This window comes from Thermobia domestica, chromosome 2 (genome assembly GCF_964235325.1).
Source record: "Thermobia domestica chromosome 2, izTheDome1.hap1.1, whole genome shotgun sequence".
NCBI classification, from domain to species: domain Eukaryota; kingdom Metazoa; phylum Arthropoda; class Insecta; order Zygentoma; family Lepismatidae; genus Thermobia; species Thermobia domestica.
The window spans coordinates 373,975,051-373,994,730 of record NC_137455.1 but is presented as its reverse complement, the minus strand read 5'-3'; positions in this window follow the sequence as shown (position 1 = coordinate 373,994,730).

The window sequence follows — 19,680 nt, the reverse complement described above, 5'->3', positions numbered from 1 at the left end:
TTTTTACTAAAGCGCTCTGATATTGATCATTTTCGGTGATTTTAATATATCCCTCGGTGGTATTTCGGTGATTTTAATAAGTTTGATCGAGATCGGTCGGATGGTTCAAAAGTTAGTAAGTTTTATTCATTTTCATATATTTACCCTCCTCCCCTACCTTCCCTTATATTCTACCATCAAAATAAAATAATAAAAAAAAAAAAACTTCCCAGGTTCGAACTTCATCTATGTTGAAAATTTGATTGAGATCGATCGACTGGTTCAAGAGTTATTAACTCACGAACACGGTCACTTTTATATTTATTATTTTTTGTATATCTCCTCCTGCTTCCCATCTCCTAGGTTATTCCGTCAAAGTGAAATGGTAAAATCCATCCCAAACACGAACGTCATCTATGTTGAAAATTTGATCGAATAGCCTACAGTAAGTTTTCCTAAACTATATATAAAAAAAAAAAAAATCTAAGATTTTTGTAAACTACTTATAGAAAAAATACATGTGTAGGTGGGTCCTTCCTCACTTTTCCATATAATCCCCACTGAGATGCAGGTATTTGTCTCATCGTTACACTAATTTGTCCAAACCCTTTGTAAAAAAAAAAAAAAAAAAAGGCCCTGGCCAAGGGCGCTTGCCCCCTCCCCCTCTTAGAGGAAATTGTACTTGGAAATATCGAAAACACAATAGGATTTTTACATTAGTTACAGCAAAACTTGAAACTATATTTGAAACGTCGCTTATACCTGACCCCCTTGGAAACCACAACATGGGCGCCCTTGGCCCTGGCTCTTTAGCACTCTCCTCACATTACGCTTCACTTCATCACCAGTTGACAGGAGACCAGGTTGTTTCTGTAGAACCTGAACTCTTCTTCAGGGAAACGCAATTCGACATAAGCGATCTATGGTCTCTTCTACATATAACGATAATGCCCACCTCCACTCAGCACGAAAACAAGACACAAAATTGGAGAATTAGACTCTCTCAAATACAGACCCAATTTAGCGCCGTGTTACCGTCATCTTTTTCGGTTGTTAAGGTGGATCACTATCCGGAAGTCAGTACATATTTTAGCCCATTCCCTTAATTATTGCGCAATGAAATGTTACATATTATAATTCTTGTACTATAAGATAGAGTTACGTTTCAGCTACAATACAAGACACTGATTCATTTGGTTGCGGCTTCTGATATCGAAAAAAGTAACAAATAAAAGAAAATACTTGATTCGTTTCACAATTAGCACACAAGATGGCACTTGCTGTTAGGTCTTACTAGAAGTGCTCAGTTTTATGAAATGTTTATTTGTATGTGTAAAGTACTTTAAAGTAACGATCTTATTACGAAATAGATATATTGTTTGGCCGTTTTTCATGTTATGTTTCATATTTTATTTAAATATTCATTTACATTTAAGGAGATAGATTTTGAGAAGAAAGTTGCGCAGAACGCCATAATGCGTTGTTGCCAAATTTGTACGTTTAATTCCTGGATTCTAGCGTTGCAGTTCGAGAAGCGGAACTTAGCTGTGAATTGCGGTAAGGGTCGAAAACTAATTTCTCCAGTAAGTATCCAAGCAGAATTCCATTATTACTTACTTTATTATCTGGCACCTGTAAATACTCGACACTACCTGGCAACGCCGCACTATTCAAGCAGTGCACAGTGGGCCAGAATCAGAATCTGACTGGAAAAAAAGTAGTTTTGGCAACTACGTCTAATCTACATTCGAACAGCACAGTTGTGTTAAGTAATAAATAAGGTTTGATGCTGCGTATCAGTAAACACGGATAACAGCATATAGTGGCGGCAGCAGCACTTCAAAATTGATAGTTCTTTATCTGTTTTATAGCGCGCTGAATTGGGGTAGTATGAACGTAAGGTTTGCGTTTTAATTGCGCATGTGAAAAGGCAACGAACGATCGCAAAATAAGCTATGAGTAAAGGTATGTATATGTACTTGCTGTTTGACTAAAGTTTTGATTGATTGGTTTACGTTACTGTTGTGTAGAAGCATTTCTAGAGAGTCGAAGTATTCATGTATTGAAGAACTGCTATTGGAAATTCAAATTGAAATTTAAAAATGTACGTTCATGTCTGTATTGAGATCTTTCGTCATGGTGTAGTTTGATATATGTATTTCGAAATACAGTTGTGATCTACTGCCCGTTCTTGCCCGATTTTTATATTTATCGTCTTTACAAAGTTAGGTGTAGCGAGCCGGATATGCTCTTCGTGACGTGAAGAACCTGTACGAGGTATTGCGTTCTAAACCATCAAACGAAGCACTTTATAATTATGATACGAACTGTTATGGAATGTAAATTCTTTCTGTGGATGTTCTTCGCAGTGTGAGAGTGACTTTAAGTGCCTTCAAAGTGATTTCGAGAAGCGTTGGAAGCTGTGTAATAGAATGACTGATAAATTTTTATCCAAATATAATGATTGGTTGGAAGGACATATTAAGTTCTCTGAAAAAGTATTTACTGGTTTTAAAACGATATCTTGAAGCCAAGAGCATAGGCCTTTGACAAGCAAATCAGGCAGACCTAGTAAACTCTTCGAAGATGCAGAAACAAAGTCGAAGAAAAAACTTGTACAACCACTCGTTACAAAGCATTCTGAGTAAGAGTTGGTGTTGGCTGCCCAATTGGAGAGCAGTTCATTGAGAGCTGCTGGAAAAATAGATGCCGCGGTTGTATTAGGAGAAATCACTCAAACGACACCTAAGGGAGCAACGAAAATCAAAAAGGCTTATCATTCGCCAAAATTCTCTTAAACACTTATTCTCCGGATGAAGTCGTGGCACTTATTATAGATAACAACTTAACAAAAAGACAGTATGCACATTTGAGACTAGGTGCAAGGCAAAACATTGTGACATATATCTGTCGTATAAAGTGGTGTGGGAAGCAAAATTAAAGCGTTGTCCCAGAGAAAAGAATATTATAGTAACTGACACGTCAGCCGAAGATAATTTACAAGCAGTAGTAAATCAGACAATTGAGCGCATCGTGATTTTACATGAAGATTATATTAAACATTGCATCAAAGATGGAGACATAATGAAATTAGTGTATGAGTGGGGTTGCGACGGAAGCAGTTGTCATAAGCAGAAAGTTGAAACAGAAGATAAATTGAACTAGTGGCTCAGATATTTTTGCTATCTCCTTCGTTCCCTTACAGTTGTATTCAACATCAGATGGGGAGGTTGACAAAGCAATTTTGTAGCAAAATCCCAAACCATCGTCGCCTAGATTTTGTCGACCCATTAAATTATTGTACCAGAAAAGAGAACTGAACTGCCGAGAAAAGAGGTGTGTTCAATGGGAACGCAAATACATAATTTAAAGCCTACTAATGTACCAATTTAGTAGAAGGAAGTAAAAATATATCTAAACTTGTGTTCACAATGGCGAATGGGAAGATGTGAAACTCTGTTACAGAAACTTCCTCCTCAAACGTACTCCTTGAAGGCACTTAAAATCTCTCTCACACTGCGAAGAACATCCACAGAAAGAATTTACATTCCATAACTGTTCGTTTCATAATTATAAAGTGCTTCGTTTGATGGTTTAGAACGCAATACCTCTACAGGTTCTTCACGTCACGAAGAGCATATCCGGCTCGCTACACCTAACTTTGAAAAGACGATAAATATAAAAATCGGGCAAGAACGGGCAGTAGATCACAACTGTATTTCGAAATACATATATCAAACTACACCATGACGAAAGATCTCAATACAGACATGAACGTACATTTTTAAATTTCAATTTGAATTTCCAATAGCAGTTCTTCAATACATGAATACTTCGACTCTCTAGAAATGCTTCTACACAACAGTAACGTAAACCAATCAATCAAAACTTTAGTCAAACAGCAAGTACATATACATACCTTTACTCATAGCTTATTTTGCGATCGTTCGTTGCCTTTTCACATGCGCAATTAAAACGCAAACCTTACGTTCATACTACCCCAATTCAGCGCGCTATAAAACAGATAAAGTACTATCAATTTTGAAGTGCTGCTGCCGCCACTATATGCTGTTATCCGTGTTTACTGATACGCAGCATCAAACCTTATTTATTACTTAACACAACTGTGCTGTTCGAATGTAGATTAGACGTAGTTGCCAAAACTACTTTTTTCCAGTCAGATTCTGATTCTGGCCCACTGTGCAGTGTTTAGCATAGCACCGAGAGCACCTAGTGATCCACCTTAAAGTCTGCATTGCAGTGTGGAAGTTTCGAAACAAATGAAGAAATGAAGTGAAATGTCGAAGAGTGCTATATATAGCCAGAGCCCTGATTTTTTGTAAAGAGTTTGGACAAATTGCTGCAAAGGTGAGACAAATTTCTGAATCTCAATGGGGATTATGTGGAGAGGTAAGGAACGACCCACCTACATATGTATGTATAGTTCATACTGGTAAATGTATCTTTAAAAATATTTTTTTAACAGATTAGAGAAACATAATTGAACGACCCATGTCCATTTTAAACATGGGCACAAAAAGCACAGGCGGTATACCACAAAGTTCCTTCCTTCTATATCATAAAAACTCACAACTACCATCTACTTGGTGTCTGGTGGTGCAACCCGAGCCGAGTCGGAGGAGGAGGTAGCAGTGTTTTCATTTGACTCTAAAAATAGTTCTGTTCTCCTGTTTGTAAAATTTATTTTTCACTCCTATATAATTAAGTATTAAATGATTTTTTTATGTATGTGTTTGAATATACTGGCAAGAATTTTTGGTAGCCTTTGAAAATTCTGGGAGGAAGGAGTTATATGGTCCTGTGTTTAATGGGAAAAAATCAGATTACAACGCAGAAAAACATTCATTAAAATAGTTATGTTGGCGGCAGGGTTAGGGGAAAGAAGGGGAAAATGAAATGAAATCTTTAAGTTTTACGTCCCACGGTTATGCCGGTTAGGCTAAAGGAGACGGTGATTATGAGAAATGAATGAAATGGTGGAATGAAGAAAGTGGGAGGAAACGGGAGAACCCGAGAAAACCCACGCACACGGTGTTTGTCCACCATAAAGTCCACATGGCGCGAGCTGGGATCAAACCAGGGACCCCAAGCACCGGAGGTGAACGCTCTACCACTGAGCCACCGCGCCCCCAGGGGAAACAAGGGGAATCAGGAAGGTATAATAATATAATAATTAACTGAATAAGTCGTTTTCCTTTTTTTTTTTTGTCTGCGTGAAATGAGGCAATTTTAATTCTTTTGTATTTAAAAATCATCCCCCAAAATTTCCATAATGACATCAGTGGTGCCAACCCCCCCTCATGTCCATGGCGCATCCCCCCTCAATTGCCTATCTGTAGGTGTTCTTCCATGAAAAAAATCTTTTCGATTAATTTTTACACCCTCTCAAACATATTTATATAGATTTTTAACCCCCCAAATATTTCAATGACGCAGTTTGCGTCACAGCCCCCCCCTTGTGGGCACCCCTGATGACATTGGCGCCATGCTCTTTCCTTGTGGGTACCCCTAGTATTCATACTATATTGTTATCACTCGTTTGTCTCAGCCCCAAATAGACCACTGTCCGGAATAGGCTTAGTGACCAGGTGTGACCAACATGTCATCACGCAAATTTTAGCCGACTATGTCCGGATTTTCCCGGGAAAATGCGAATGAATAGGTTAGTAGTGAGTTTAGCATAGTGGCAACTGCTACACACTTTGTTGTATTTTTACTCCACGTGATTATTATCTCGCCTCATTTTTGAGTGACTTGAATAATACTTATACCTTTTGTTGTTGTTGTTGATTTTAGTTTAGCGTCCCTTTCAGCAGCGAGACTATGTGAGACGTGGACCTACTGATTAACGTGGAATCCGAACCACATGAGCTCCCGCCGGGAATCGAACCCGTGTCTCCCACGCCAAAGGCGCGTACGCTAACCGCTTAGCCACGGAGGAGCTCCATCCTGTTAATATAAAGAAAATCGTAGACTCGCAGTTAAATAGCTATTGCATCAACATTGTTCATTGGAAAGTCATGGTTTACATATAGTCCATTCTCTTCATCATGGAACAAGCTTTCCAGAGGTGCTATGTATTGGGGCCCATAACGTACTTGAACAGGGAAAATTGGGAGAGTGTGGGGAAAATTCCCTCCAGATGTCCCTTCAATCAACTTTGGACCCCTCTGGAGTGGCCGCGGGTAAAAACACACAATTCAAATGTATCTCGGAAAATACTATAGGGGGTAGGAAATGATTGTACCAAGTTTTGTGTTGATAGAATAGATATGAGTGACAAGCTTGTATACCAGTACACGCTTTCCCCTCATTCCTGATTGGGTCGGAGGTTAGCGTCTATCTCGGTACCGAGGCTGTATGAGACGTAAACCTACAGCTTATCGTAAAATCCGAACTGAATAAGCTCCCACCAGCAATCGAACCCGGAGCTCTAGCGCCAAAGACCAAGCTACAAGGAAGCTCTAGCGCCAAAGACCAAGCTACAAAGACGTAACCAAGCTACAAGAAAGTTCTAGCACCAAAGACCAAGCTACAAAGACCTGACCAAGCTACAAGAAAGCTCTAGCGCCAAAGACCGAGCTACAAAGACGTAACCAAGCTACAAGGAAGCTCTAGCGCCAAAGACCAAGCTACAAAGAGGTAACCAAGCTACAAGGAAGCTCTAGCGCCAAAGACCAAGCTACAAAGACGTACCCAAGGAAGCTCTGATGTGTTTTAAAGTTCTTCATACTAATTACGTATATTTTTTCACAAGACTGTACTTGGTTAAGAAACTTTATGTATTTTCTATGAGATTATAAAATTCGGAAATTTGCAAAGATGCATCTGGGCTAATCTCAGTAATCCAGGACGCATATTGCAAGCCCAGCTACACACAATCCTCAAAAGCTATTGTGATAATAACCGTTTCCAGACGTCCCTGTTCAGCATCGACAAAACATGGGAGAATCTGCTGCATAAAATGGGGTCCCAAACGGAAACTGATTAGGAGTAGTTCTGTACAAGCCATAGCAAATATTGCGGAGCGTAACGTAATATTCTATTTGTAGCCTATATAAAAGCACATTAACTCGCTCACTTATTGACATAAATAACGAGTACATCCAGATGACGTGGAAAGTTCAAATTTGGCATGATGCTAGGTTTTCGGGACTAACACATAGGAAAATTGCCATAAATGAATATTTTTAATTTTTAGGGGCTTTCTTCTTTCTTTCGGAATCATGTGGTACTTCCGCAACAGTTTTCATAGAGGTAGTTGGTGAGTATTTCCAATTAAATGCCCGTAGCCAAACTCCCTCTATAAAAATTGCTGCGTGAGTACCTTAGGATTCTGAAATATTTATTTTTGGGTAGGGCACATGACCCGACTACGGTAGGTCTCATAGTTTTGGAGCTATGGGTTTTTAAAGTTTACTTTTTCAGTTTTTCGGCAGCCTATAACTCCGAAAGAAAGCATTTGTGCATCCAGGTTGGTCTATACTTTTTGTCTTATCTTGGTGTCAGGAATCACCTCCCAAACGTGGTCGGTGTTGTTTAGAAGCACCCTGTATAAGTGCTATGGGTATCGGATACTAAAACGCAGATTTAGCGTTGCGGTGACACAAATGGGACTCCTAAGTGCTCCTACCGGGAACCAAACTTGGAACTATGTAGCCCTACACACAAAGCACGTGCTAAAGACACTTAACCAGGAATGGTCAATACGTATTTTCAAAGGCATTTAAGTTCTGAAGAATAACAAAAGGGTGCTTTCTTTCAAAGCTTTGTATTATGTCTTTATTTAAGCAGCTGAGTTCCGTTTATCTAATATTCGCATTAACTATAAAAGCAAACAACCGCATTAAAAAAGGAACCAAGCTTCCACTTGTCAACGCAAATATTTGTGTCCAGAGGGGGGAAAAACAAAAGGTGGTAGACCACAAGAGGCTAATATTACGTAGACCAAAAAATCCTTACAGCAAAAGAAGAAAGAAAAACATTGCCTTGTGCTTTTAATGCCAGCTGCTTTTCTGATTGCATTCTGGCCTTCTGCAAACAGGTTGGCAACATTTAATATTCTTTTACCCTCAGCTGAACTTCTGGGGAAAAATGCGTCAAATTGCACAAACACAAAATTCAAAACAATTTTTACATGTATAAAATAACAGTTGCATCAAAATTTATACAAATTATGAAAGGGTTGTGTGTCTTTTAATAGAAGGTCATTGGTCAGAGTTGGAGCAAGGAGACGGTACACAGCTGTGTGTGTGTCCCCACTCTTCATTCCCGTATGACTGAAATGCATTCGAGCTACATGTGAATGGTTCAGAGCGGAGAACTTCGTTTCTGCTTTTACTACGATAAGATGAATAAACTGAAAGCTTTCTCATTCATATTGTAGACACAGACATCATTCCTCATATTATTTTTACACCTTCTATAACAGCGTTTCCGAAACGTTTAGGGATGGGTACGAGCGAGTTCGAGCGAGTTTTCTTTGAAACTCGACTCGACTCGAAACAGACATCTTTGAGCTCGAGTCGAGAACTCGGCTCGAAAAATTTCCTCCAACTCGACTCGAATTTGACTCGAGTTTCGAGTCGAGTCGAGCCGAAACGAGCCAAATGGAGCCAAATGCCGTGTTTAGTTTCAAGTACTTTCTTCAAGTACCCTACACAGAAATATATTTATTACCAATGATACTACTATTACTACAACATATTATTATTATTATTATTATTATTATTATTATTATTATTATTATTATTATTATTATTATTATTATTATTATTATTATTATTATTATTATTATTATTATTATAAAATCATGTATAAACATGAAAGATACATGGTTTGTATCTGAATACTAAAAGCTAGTTGACTGCTAACCTCGGTAGTCGTGAAGTCTAGGAGGCAAGGACATCGTTCACGAGGTTCTGAGTTTGAGTTCCGGAGAAGCAAGAATCCGGGCTCGAATCAAAAATCGTTAAAAGTTAAAGGGCTCCGGCCAAACATGTTCAAAACTGCTTGGACCGGGCTTTGGGTTCTGAACGGCTCGAGCGGCTCGGCTCATAGCTCATTGCCCATCGAGCCAAGCCAACAACTCACCCACCCACGTCGGCTTCAGTTATTTGCTCAGTTCAACCGAGCTGAGCCAGTTAACATCACTACCCGGGTTGGGCTTCTGCTTCGGCTGAAAACTTCGACTTTGCAGATCTCAGCCTTGGTGGTAAGAACTACAGTATATACTTATGTAATGCTCACGACATTTGAGGAGAAGAGACGAGATGCGAGCAGTGTCCCACCTCGTGAGTAACACTAAAAATGTTCCACATTTATGCTTACATTTCTCATAGCTTTCATTTTCCAGTCTGATCAGGCCATAAATTCAAAACGAGTTAAAACGAGCTAAACGAGCGAGCCATTTATCAAACTCGACTCGACTCGAAACTCGGCTTCAAAACAATGACCCGGCTCGAAACTCTACTCAAGAAAACTACCTTTGACTCGACTCGAATTCGCTTCGAGTTTCGAGTCGAGTCGAGTTTTAGCTCGACTCGTGCCCATCCCTAGAAACGTTCTTCAAAAATGAAATGTAATGAAATCTTTCAGTTTATCGTCCCACAATTATCACAATTTTACGCTAATGGAAACGATTATTAAGGCAAATGAATGATTATAGAAGCATTGGTGGAATGAGAAAGTGGGAGGAAACAGGAGTGCTCCAAGAAAATCCACGGACCGATGTTGTCCATAAAAAATCCTCCTAACCAGGTACATACTAGGCACGTACCATTTAACTTCCATACCAAACGTTTACGTACTTGGTACTTGAGGAATGTGTCGCTAGATAAGTACTCTTCGAGGAATTTCTGACACTTGAAAGGTATTTTACATGTAGGGATGGGCACGAGCGAGTTTGAGCGAATTTTCTTTGAAACTCGACTCAACTCAAAGCAGACATCTCTGAGTTCGACTCGAGAACTCGGCTCGAAAAATTTCCTCTAACTTGACTCGAAACTCGACTCGAATTCAGGTCGAGTTTCGAGTCGAGACGAGACAAAACGAGCCAAAATCTATGTGTAGTTTCAAGTACTCTCTTCAAGTATCTTACATAGATAACATAATTATGGTCAATGACACTACTGCTACAACAAATTATTATTATTATTATTATTATTATTATTATTATTATTATTATTATTATTATTATTATTATTATTATTATTATTATTATTCAAACAACACTGTGTATAAACATGGAAGATAAGCGGCTTGTATGTGAATACTAAAAACTAGTTAATTGCCGACCTCGGTATTCGTCGAGTCTATGAGGCAAAGACATCGTTCGTGAGGTTCTAGGGAGCGAAAAACTGTTAAAAGTTATAGGATGCCAGCCAAACATGTTCAAAACTGCTCGGCCCGCGTTTAGGCTTGTCAACGGCTCGGCTCACAGCTCATTCACTATCGAGCCGAATCGAAAAGTAACCGAGCCAGCTTGAGCTGATGGCTGACCTGACCCGAACAAACGGAACTGATGGCTCGCCCTAACTGAGCCATCGGCTCAGTTAAGCTGAGTCGAACCGAGTCGATGGACTCATTTCAACCGAGCCGATAGCTGATGTGAGCCGAGTAAAACCGAGTTTGTTATTCATCATAATCGAGCCGGCTCGAGCCATTGGCTAAATTGAGCCGAGTCGATGGCTCATCCCAACTCAGCCAGCTGGAGTTGTTCGCTCAGTTGAACGAGCCGAGTACGTTGGCATTTGTACCCGGGATGGGCTTCACTTGGGTGCAAATATTTGACTGTGCAGGTCTCAGCCTTGACGATAACTATAATGCATACTTATATTGGTGCTCACGACATTTGAGGCTGTCTCGTTATAAAAGTATATTGTCATCTCGTTATCTAGAAGAGACGAGATACTAGCAGTATTGGCTCTCGTGAGTAACATTAGAAGTATTCCATAGCATTGCTTACACTTCTCATGGCTTTCACTTTCCAGTCTAATCATTCCATGATTTCGAAACGAGCTGAACAAGCGAGCTATTTACCAAACTCGACTCGACTCGAAACTCGACCTCAAAAACATTGACTCGGCTCGGAACTCGACTCGAGAAAATTACCTTTGAGTCGACTCGAAACTCGATTTGAACTTGAGTCGAGTCGAGTTCTAGCTCAACTCGTGCAAATCCCTATTTATATGCGTTACTGGAATGTGAGGAATGTGAATAACACATACCTCATGTACCACGGCCCGGTCGTGCGTTGCTTCGCATTGGTACACTCATTTCTTTACGCCGACGCACCAAAGGTAAGCGCTCTATCACTAAGTCACTATGCCCCCTTAAACTTTATTCAAACGGGGACTGCTTGTGTCTCCTTTAAAAACAAATGTTGGTTTTTAAGCGTATGTTAATACGAGTACAATTCTCATGTTTTTAAAATATTATTTGAAATTTCCTTATTGTCTATTGGCATTAATAGAAAATAGGTACCTTTTAAGGAGCTTGGTTTACCCTATCCGTTTTGGTTGTACTACACTCATGTCCAAAATTATTGTCGCATGTTTATAAATAAGTTGTAGGAATATAATTTAATAACGAATTGATCTGGTATTTCTTATAGTTAGAATGTGCATTATCGGCAAAGACATGTATGTGGAAAATTTCATGTCAAAAGAGCAGTAAATAAGGACAATAAAACGAAAATAAAACTTTCTTGTCCATTTAGCAACATTTTGTTTTACTCATTCTAATTTTCGTATTTATAATTCTTTTCCTATGAAATTTACCACAAATATATATTTCCCGATTATACACATAGTATCAGTATTAAAAGTACCCTGCAAAATCATTATCAAATTATATTCTTACAGGAAGACAGTTATAGATATGCGACAGTCATTTTGGACATAAGTGTACCTTTTCCCAATGTTACCATTTTTTTTTTTTATTATTATTTTTCAAAAATTTTTCCTTCTTTGCCATACAGTATTTTATCCCTATAATTAGTCCAGGAATAATGAACATCCGACATCAATTACTTTCGCTTCACTTCAGTCCCGTTAGTCCAAAGATATTGTGTAGGAAGTAAAGAGAAGTCGCAAATTCAAACTAACCAATCACAGGTATCAGTAATCAGTCTTATTGAGTGCTTTTCTACATACAAATATGAATTTAGTAACTGCAAATGCAAGATCACCGAAAAAAGTTAAATATTTGTTTTAGTAGTTTTCCACACTCGTGAACAGGCCCGTATCCACGGGGGGGACCCCTAAAAGTTTTATTGGCCCCCTAAAATTTTCATTGAAGGATTGCAAATGAACTATAATATGGTGATGAACTAGAATCTGTAATATGGATGGATCGCCCCCTAACTTCTACCACACCTTCCCTAACATTTTTGGGCTGGCTACGGACCTGCTCGTGATTTTCGTTAAAATGTTAAACACTATCTATTTTAACAGTTTTCTGGACTGGTGACTTTAATAACATTATATTCTGGTACTTATTTAGGCAGATTATTTAATACGTGAGTAAACTCTGAATTCTTAAATATGATGTAATTAGTTTTGGTAATGTTTGTATGAATATTTAAATTTACGATTTTTTTTAAAAAAAATTGCACCTAAAATTCCTAGCTCAAGCACCTGAATAGCTGCTTAGCGCTACGACTGGATATTTTTTCAAGTATAAACAATAAACTGAAAAGAAACCGTGTTAGAAATCAAAACATGAACTTCAAAAGGTTGTGTAAAGAAAACAAACATCCTGCCACTACATATGCAGGTTTTGAGAAAAGATAACAAGAAGAGTTGAAGAATGTACCTGCCCAGCACACATAGTTTTCGTCAATGGACTTAGCACCCAGAAGGAGAGATGAACTCAATGGCACCCACTACCCAACCAGACAACTCTCAGCAGGTGGCCAGGTGTCATCCTCAAACACTAAACGAAAGGAAAAACAGTCTCAAAAGGGACAGATATACATGTATACTTAGACATAAAATCTAGAGAACTGAAAAGTTAAACGACAGTTGATGTCAAAGAAGTCATGTACCTCGCTGGCTACGAAAAATGTAGACATATTCATTTCTAGAGAGCAGCTTTGATTGGCATCCTCAAGATTGTTAGCATAACCTGGTGAATCCTCTTTGACCGCAAACAATACCTTTGACAGTCTGCTTCCTTAGCAGTCCCGAAACCTTCTTCTGTCAGGTTGACTTGTTGCAGATATGTGATTTCTTAAAAGAGTAGAGTGCATTAGTAATAGCAGTGTTACCATCTCTTTAGTATTTCCATCCAGTACACTTCGGTGGATAAATAAATGCTCTTCTATGAGTGACAATCTTTGTTTCAATTTAACGTCCTGTGTTGTGCCCTTTATTCTAAGGGAGACGTTGGCCATCTTGAAATCGAAGCAAATTTGGAAATTCTGTTGAGGGTATGTCTGGGAATTGAATCCTGTAGAGAATCCTTTGAAAACCCTATACACACTAATGAAATATGCATTTTTGTATTGCGTATTGTATTACTTCCTTTACGCTGATATGGACCGCCACTACACAGTATCTCTTATTCGAAATAGTGCGTATTGAAATCTAGCTTTTCTATAATTCTGGACAACCCTAGCTCTGAAACTATGCACTTTTGCCCATACGTTCACTTGAAATTTTTCATTCATTTTGATGTGAGGAATTACCTGTTACAGTTTGTTTGTATAGTTCATTAACAACCTGTAGAATAAAACATATTACAAGACAATGCAGATATTTACGTCTCGGTTGGAGAAAGTTAAAAAAGGAAACTGACTTGCTCTTATGCCGTCAAAATGCACGAGATCTCTTGTTTGATTCCCGTTGGAATAGCTATGAATGCATTGAAATGTTTTTGGTTCTGATCCTACTTCGAACTATGGGGCTCGCTCTATTTAGCCTTGGTGTTGAAAGATAACTTTAAAATATAAATAAAGTAGTTAGTTTACATTGAGAATTATACTTCTTTGAATGTGCAAGAACTACACTGGAAGCCTTATCCTCGCTTCAGATAAAGGATATACCTAACCTGTCAATCACATAATGTGTAAATTGATAATCATTATGGCCTGAGAAGGTATTTTGTGCAGATTTTCTTACAAGTAAAAAAGAAGAAGAAAGACCAAAATAAAGGACACGGATTGCTCAACTTAAGATTTATGCTGATTTTGCTATCGGATTCTATAGTACAACAGTCAAATTTTTTGAGAAGCGCGTAGTGATCTTCTGCAAAGTATCTCTGGGATCTTCTGCAAAATCAGGAAGAACGTGTGCGGTAGTTCTCTGCAAGGTTTCTCTAGAATCTTCTACAAAGTCAGGAAGAACGTACTTGATGATCTTTAACAAAGTTTCTCTGGGATCTTCTGCAAAGTCAGGAAGAACGTGTGTGGTAGTGTTCTGCAAGGCTTCTCTAGGGTCTTCTGCAGTCACGAAGAACGTGTGTGGTAATGTTCTGCAAGGTTTCTCTAGAATTTTCTACAAAGTCAGGAAGAACGTACTTCATGATCTTTAGCAAAGTTTCTCTGGGATCTTCTGCAAAGTCAGGAAGAACGTGTGTGGTAGTTCTCCGCAAGGTTTCTCTAGAATCTTCTACAAAGTCAGGAAGAACGTACTTGATGATCTTTGGCAGAGTTTCTCTGGGATCTTCTGCAAAGTCAGGAAGAACGTGTGTGGTAGTGTTCTGCAAGGTTTCTCTAGAATCTTCTACAAAGTCAGGAAGAACGTACTTGATGATCTTTGGCAAAGTTTCTCTGGGATCTTCTGCAAAGTCAGGAAGAACGTGTGTGGTAGTGTTCTGCAAGGTTTCTCTAGGGTCTTCTGCAGTCAGGAAGAACGTGTGTGGTAGTGTTCTGCAAGGTTTCTCTAGAATCTTCTACAAAGTCAGGAAGAACGTACTTGATGATTTTTGGCAAAGTTTCTCTGAAATCTTCTGCAAAGTCAGGAAGAACGTGTGTGGTAGTGTTCTGCAAGGCTTCTCTAGGGTCTTCTGCAGTCAGAAAGAACGTGTGTGATAGAGTGTTCTCCAAGGTTTCTCTGGGATCTTCTGCAAAGTCAGGAAGAACGTACTTGATGATCTTTAGCAAAGTTTCTCTGAGATCTTCTGCAAAGTCAGGAAGAACGTGTGTGGTAGTGTTCTGCAAGGTTTCTCTAGAATCTTCTACAAAGTCAGGAAGAACGTACTTGATGATCTTTGGCAAAGTTTCTCTGGGATTTTCTGCAAAGTCAGGAAGAACGTGTGTGGTAGTGTTCTGCAAGGTTTCTTTAGAATCTTCTACAAAGTCAGGAAGAACGTACTTGATTATCTTTGGCAAAGTTTCTCTGGGATCTTCTGCAAAGTCAGGAAGAACGTGTGTGGTAGTGTTCTGCAAGGTTTCTCTAGGGTCTTCTGCAGTCAGGAAGAACGTGTGTGTTAATGTTCTGCAAGGTTTCTCTAGAATCTTCTACAAAGTCAGGAAGAACGTACTTGATGATCTTTGGCAAAGTTTCTCTGGGATCTTCTGCAAAGTCAGGAAGAACGAGTGTGTTAGTGTTCTGCAAGGTTTCTCTAGAATCTTCTACAAAGTCAGGAAGAACGTACTTGATGATCTTTGGCAAAGTTTCTCTGGGATCTTCTGCAAAGTCAGGAAGAACGTGTGTGGTAGTGTTCTGCAAGGTTTCTCTAGGGTCTTCTGCAGTCAGGAAGAACGTGTGTGGTAGTGTTCTGCAAGGTTTCTCTAGAATCTTCTACAAAGTCAGGAAGAACGTACTTGATGATTTTTGGCAAAGTTTCTCTGGGATCTTCTGCAATGTCAGGAAGAACGTGTGTGGTAGTGTTCTGCAAGGCTTCTCTAGGGTCTTCTGCAGTCAGAAAGAACGTGTGTGGTAGAGTGTTCTCCAAGGTTTCTCTAGGATCTTCTGCAAAGTCAGGAAAAACGTACTTGATGATCTTTAGCAAATTTTCTCTGAGATCTTCTGCAAAGTCAGGAAGAACGTGTGTGGTAGTGTTCTGCAAGGTTTCTCTAGATTCTTCTACAAAGTCAGGAAGAACGTACTTGATGATCTTTGGCAAAGTTTCTCTGGGATCTTCTGCAAAGTCAGGAAGAACGTGTGTGGTAGTGTTCTGCAAGGTTTCTCTAGAATCATCTACAAAGTCAGGAAGAACGTACTTGATGATCTTTGGCAAAGTTTCTCTGGGATCTTCTGCAAAGTCAGGAAGAACGTGTGTGGTAGTGTTCTGCAAGGTTTCTCTAGGGTCTTCTGCAGTCAGGAAGAACGTGTGTGGTAGTGTTCTGCAAGGTTTCTCTAGAATCTTCCACAAAGTCAGGAAGAACGTACTTGACGATCATTGGCAAAGTTTCTCTGGGATCTTCTGCAAAGTCAGGAAGAACGTGTGTGGTAGTGTTCTGCAAGGCTTCTCTAGGGTCTTCTGCAGTCAGGAAGAACGTGTGTGGTAGTGTTCTGCAAGGTTTCTCTAGAATTTTCTACAAAGTCAGGAAGAACGTACTTGATGATCTTTGGCAAAGTTTCTCTGGGATCTTCTGCAAAGTCAGGAAGAACGTGTGTGGTAGTGTTCAGAAAGGTTTCTCTAGAATCTTCTACAAAGTCAGGAAGAACGTACTTGATGATCTTTGGCAAAGTTTCTCTGGGATCTTCTGCAAAGTCAGGAAGAACGTGTGTGGTAGTGTTCTGCAAAGTTTCTTTAGAATCTTCTACAAAGTCAGGAAGAACGTACTTGATGATCTTTGGCAAAGTTTCTCTGGGATCTTCTGCAAAGTCAGGAAGAACGTGTGTGGTAGTGTTCTGCAAAATTTCTCTAGGATCTTCTGCAAAGTCAGGAAGAACGTGTTTGATTATCTTTGGCAAAGTTTCTCTGGGATCTTCTGCAAAGTCAGGAAGAACGTGTGTGGTAGTGTTCTGCAATGTTTCTCTAGGGTCTTCTGCAGTCAGGAAGAATGTGTGTGGTAGTGTTCTGCAAGGTTTCTCTAGGGTCTTCTGCAGTAGGAAGAACGTGTGTGGTAGTGTTCTGCAAGGTTTCTCTAGAATCTTCTACAAAGTCAGGAAGAACGTACTTGATGATCTTTGGCAAAGTTTCTCTGGGATCTTCTGCAAAGTCAGGAAGAACGTGTGTGGTAGTGTTCTGCAAGGTTTCTCTAGGGTCTTCTGCAGTCAGGAAGAATGTGTGTGGTAGTGTTCTGCAAGGTTTCTCTAGAATCTTCTACAAAGTCAGGAAGAACGTACTTGATGATCTTTGGCAAAGTTTCTCTGGGATCTTCTGCAAAGTCAGGAAGTACGTGTGTGGTAGTGTTCTGCAAGGTTTCTCTAGAATCTTCTACAAAGTCAGGAAAAACGTACTTGATGATCTTTGGCAAAGTTTCTCTGGGATCTTCTGCAAAGTCAGGAAGAACATGTGTGGCAGTGTTCTGCAAGGTTTCTCTAGGGTCTTCTGCAGTAGGAAGAACGTGTGTGGTAGTGTTCTGCAAAGTTTCTCTAGGATCTTCTGCAAAGTCAGGAAGAACGTACTTGATGATCTTTGGCAAAGTTTCTCTGGGATCTTCTGCAAAGTCAGGAAGAACGTGTGTGGTAGTGTTCTCCAATGTTTCTCTAGGGTCTTCTGCAGTCAGGAAGAATGTGTGTGGTAGTGTTCTGCAAGGTTTATCTAGAATCTTCTACAAAGTCAGGAAGAACGTACTTGAAGATCTTTGGCAAAGTTTCTCTGGGATCTTCTGCAAAGTCAGGAAGAACATGTGTGGTAGTGTTCTGCAAGGTTTCTCTAGGGTCTTCTGCAGTCAGGAAGAACGTGTGTGGTAGTGTTCTACAAGGTTTCTCTAGAATCTTCTACAAAGTCAGAATGAACGTACTTGATGATCTTTGGCAAAGTTTCTCTGGGATCTTCTGCAAAGTCAGGAAGAACGTGTGTGGTAGTGTTCTGCAAGGCTTCTCTAGGGTCTTCTGCAGTCAGAAAGATCGTGTGTGGTAGAGTGTTCTGCAAGGTTTCTCTAGAATCTTTTAGAAAGTGATGAAGAACGTACTTGATGGTATTTGGCAAAGTTTCTCTGGGATCTTCTGCAAAGTCAGGAAGAACGTGTGTGGTAGTGTTCTGCAAGGTTTCTCTAGAATCTTCTACAAAGTCAGGAAGAACGTACTTGATGATTTTTGGTAAAGTTTCTCTGGGATCTTCTGCAAAGTCAAGAAGAACGTGTGTGGTAGTGTTCTGCAAGGCTTCTCTAGGGTCTTCTGCAGTCAGGAAGAACGTGTGTGGTTGAGTGTTCTCCAAGGTTTCTCTAGAATCTTCTACAAAGTCAGGAAGAACGTGCTTGATGGTATTTGGCAAAGTTTCTCTGGGATCTTCTGCAAAGTCAGGAAGAACGTGTGTGGTAGTCATGGGCTGCGATTAGGGGGGGCAAAGGGGGGCAGTTGCCCCCTCACTTTTTTTAAGTAACCAATTAGTGTATATAGTTTCATTTGGAAATGTAACGATTTTGTATGTGTTACTGATTAATAGGAAAAAACGCTGCCATATAATATTTGCTGTTGCGTGAATACGTATTGGTTGTCTTCCCGTGGAGTAAAGAAAGCTACAGTAATTGCGTTTTAATCGCCACAGAAAATAACCCCAAAAAATAACCTATTGGAGCACAATTTCAGCATACTTTCATTTCTTCTTACAAGAGCTCGATATGTTAGTGAGCCGCTTTGAAGCTAATCGAAAGAACATTATGCAAAAAAGTAGGGCCTATTTCACAAGTTATTCTTTAATTGCACAAAAATTGACAGTTCCTAAAATGTCTTTTCTTCTTTCTAAAGTAAGGAATATCGATTAAAAAGAGCGTGATAAGAAACAACTTCTACCTTTTCCATTGTTTTGTAGTGTAATATACGAGTGAAGTGTTGTGTTTAAGGATGTACGAGTGTATATACAATAAAATTTAGTAAATTGAACATAATTCTAGGTTTTAAGTTTATTTTGTATAACTGAGGTGTGGATTGTAAGTATTGTTGTGTTTTGATGTGTTCCAAGAAAGTGAAATCTGCACCTAATGGCAACGAACATATTTCAAGAAGTTGCAAAAGCAAATATTTCTTTAAATGTCGTAGCATATGCTTGTAGTATTTACTGTCTTTCATTTTCTAAGAGTAATAACATACATTTAATATCATGTGTGGAATTAAATATTAAGTTTTTCATTAATCCTCAGTTTCAATATAACTTTTGCAAAACAAGCATCATTATTCATTACTATGATTAATATTATCCTTTCTATTTATTTGTTTTGCCAATTTATTAAATAATCTGATCACACAATTTTCCAGACAGAATTTTAAGATGTTCATGAGCAAGGAATCAAATCTCTTCTTACACTTTCATTGTTTAAGAGTACAAAGGGCTAGTATCTACTTGTGTTGTTCTTCTCAATTTACTTAATAAACTATTATATACGATATACGGTATTTTAACTGAAAATATAGTATCCTATTAGTTATACAACCTTTCGTCAAACAAAATGTTAGAAACAACCAGGAAAACTAACATTTATATACAAATATTCAGATCATGTCTTGCCTCCTCACTTTTAACGTCCAACCGTCGCCACTGGTGGTAGTGTTCTGCAAGGTTTCTCTAGGATCTTCTGCAAAGTCAGGAAGAACGTGCTTGATGATCTTTAGCAAAATTTCTCTG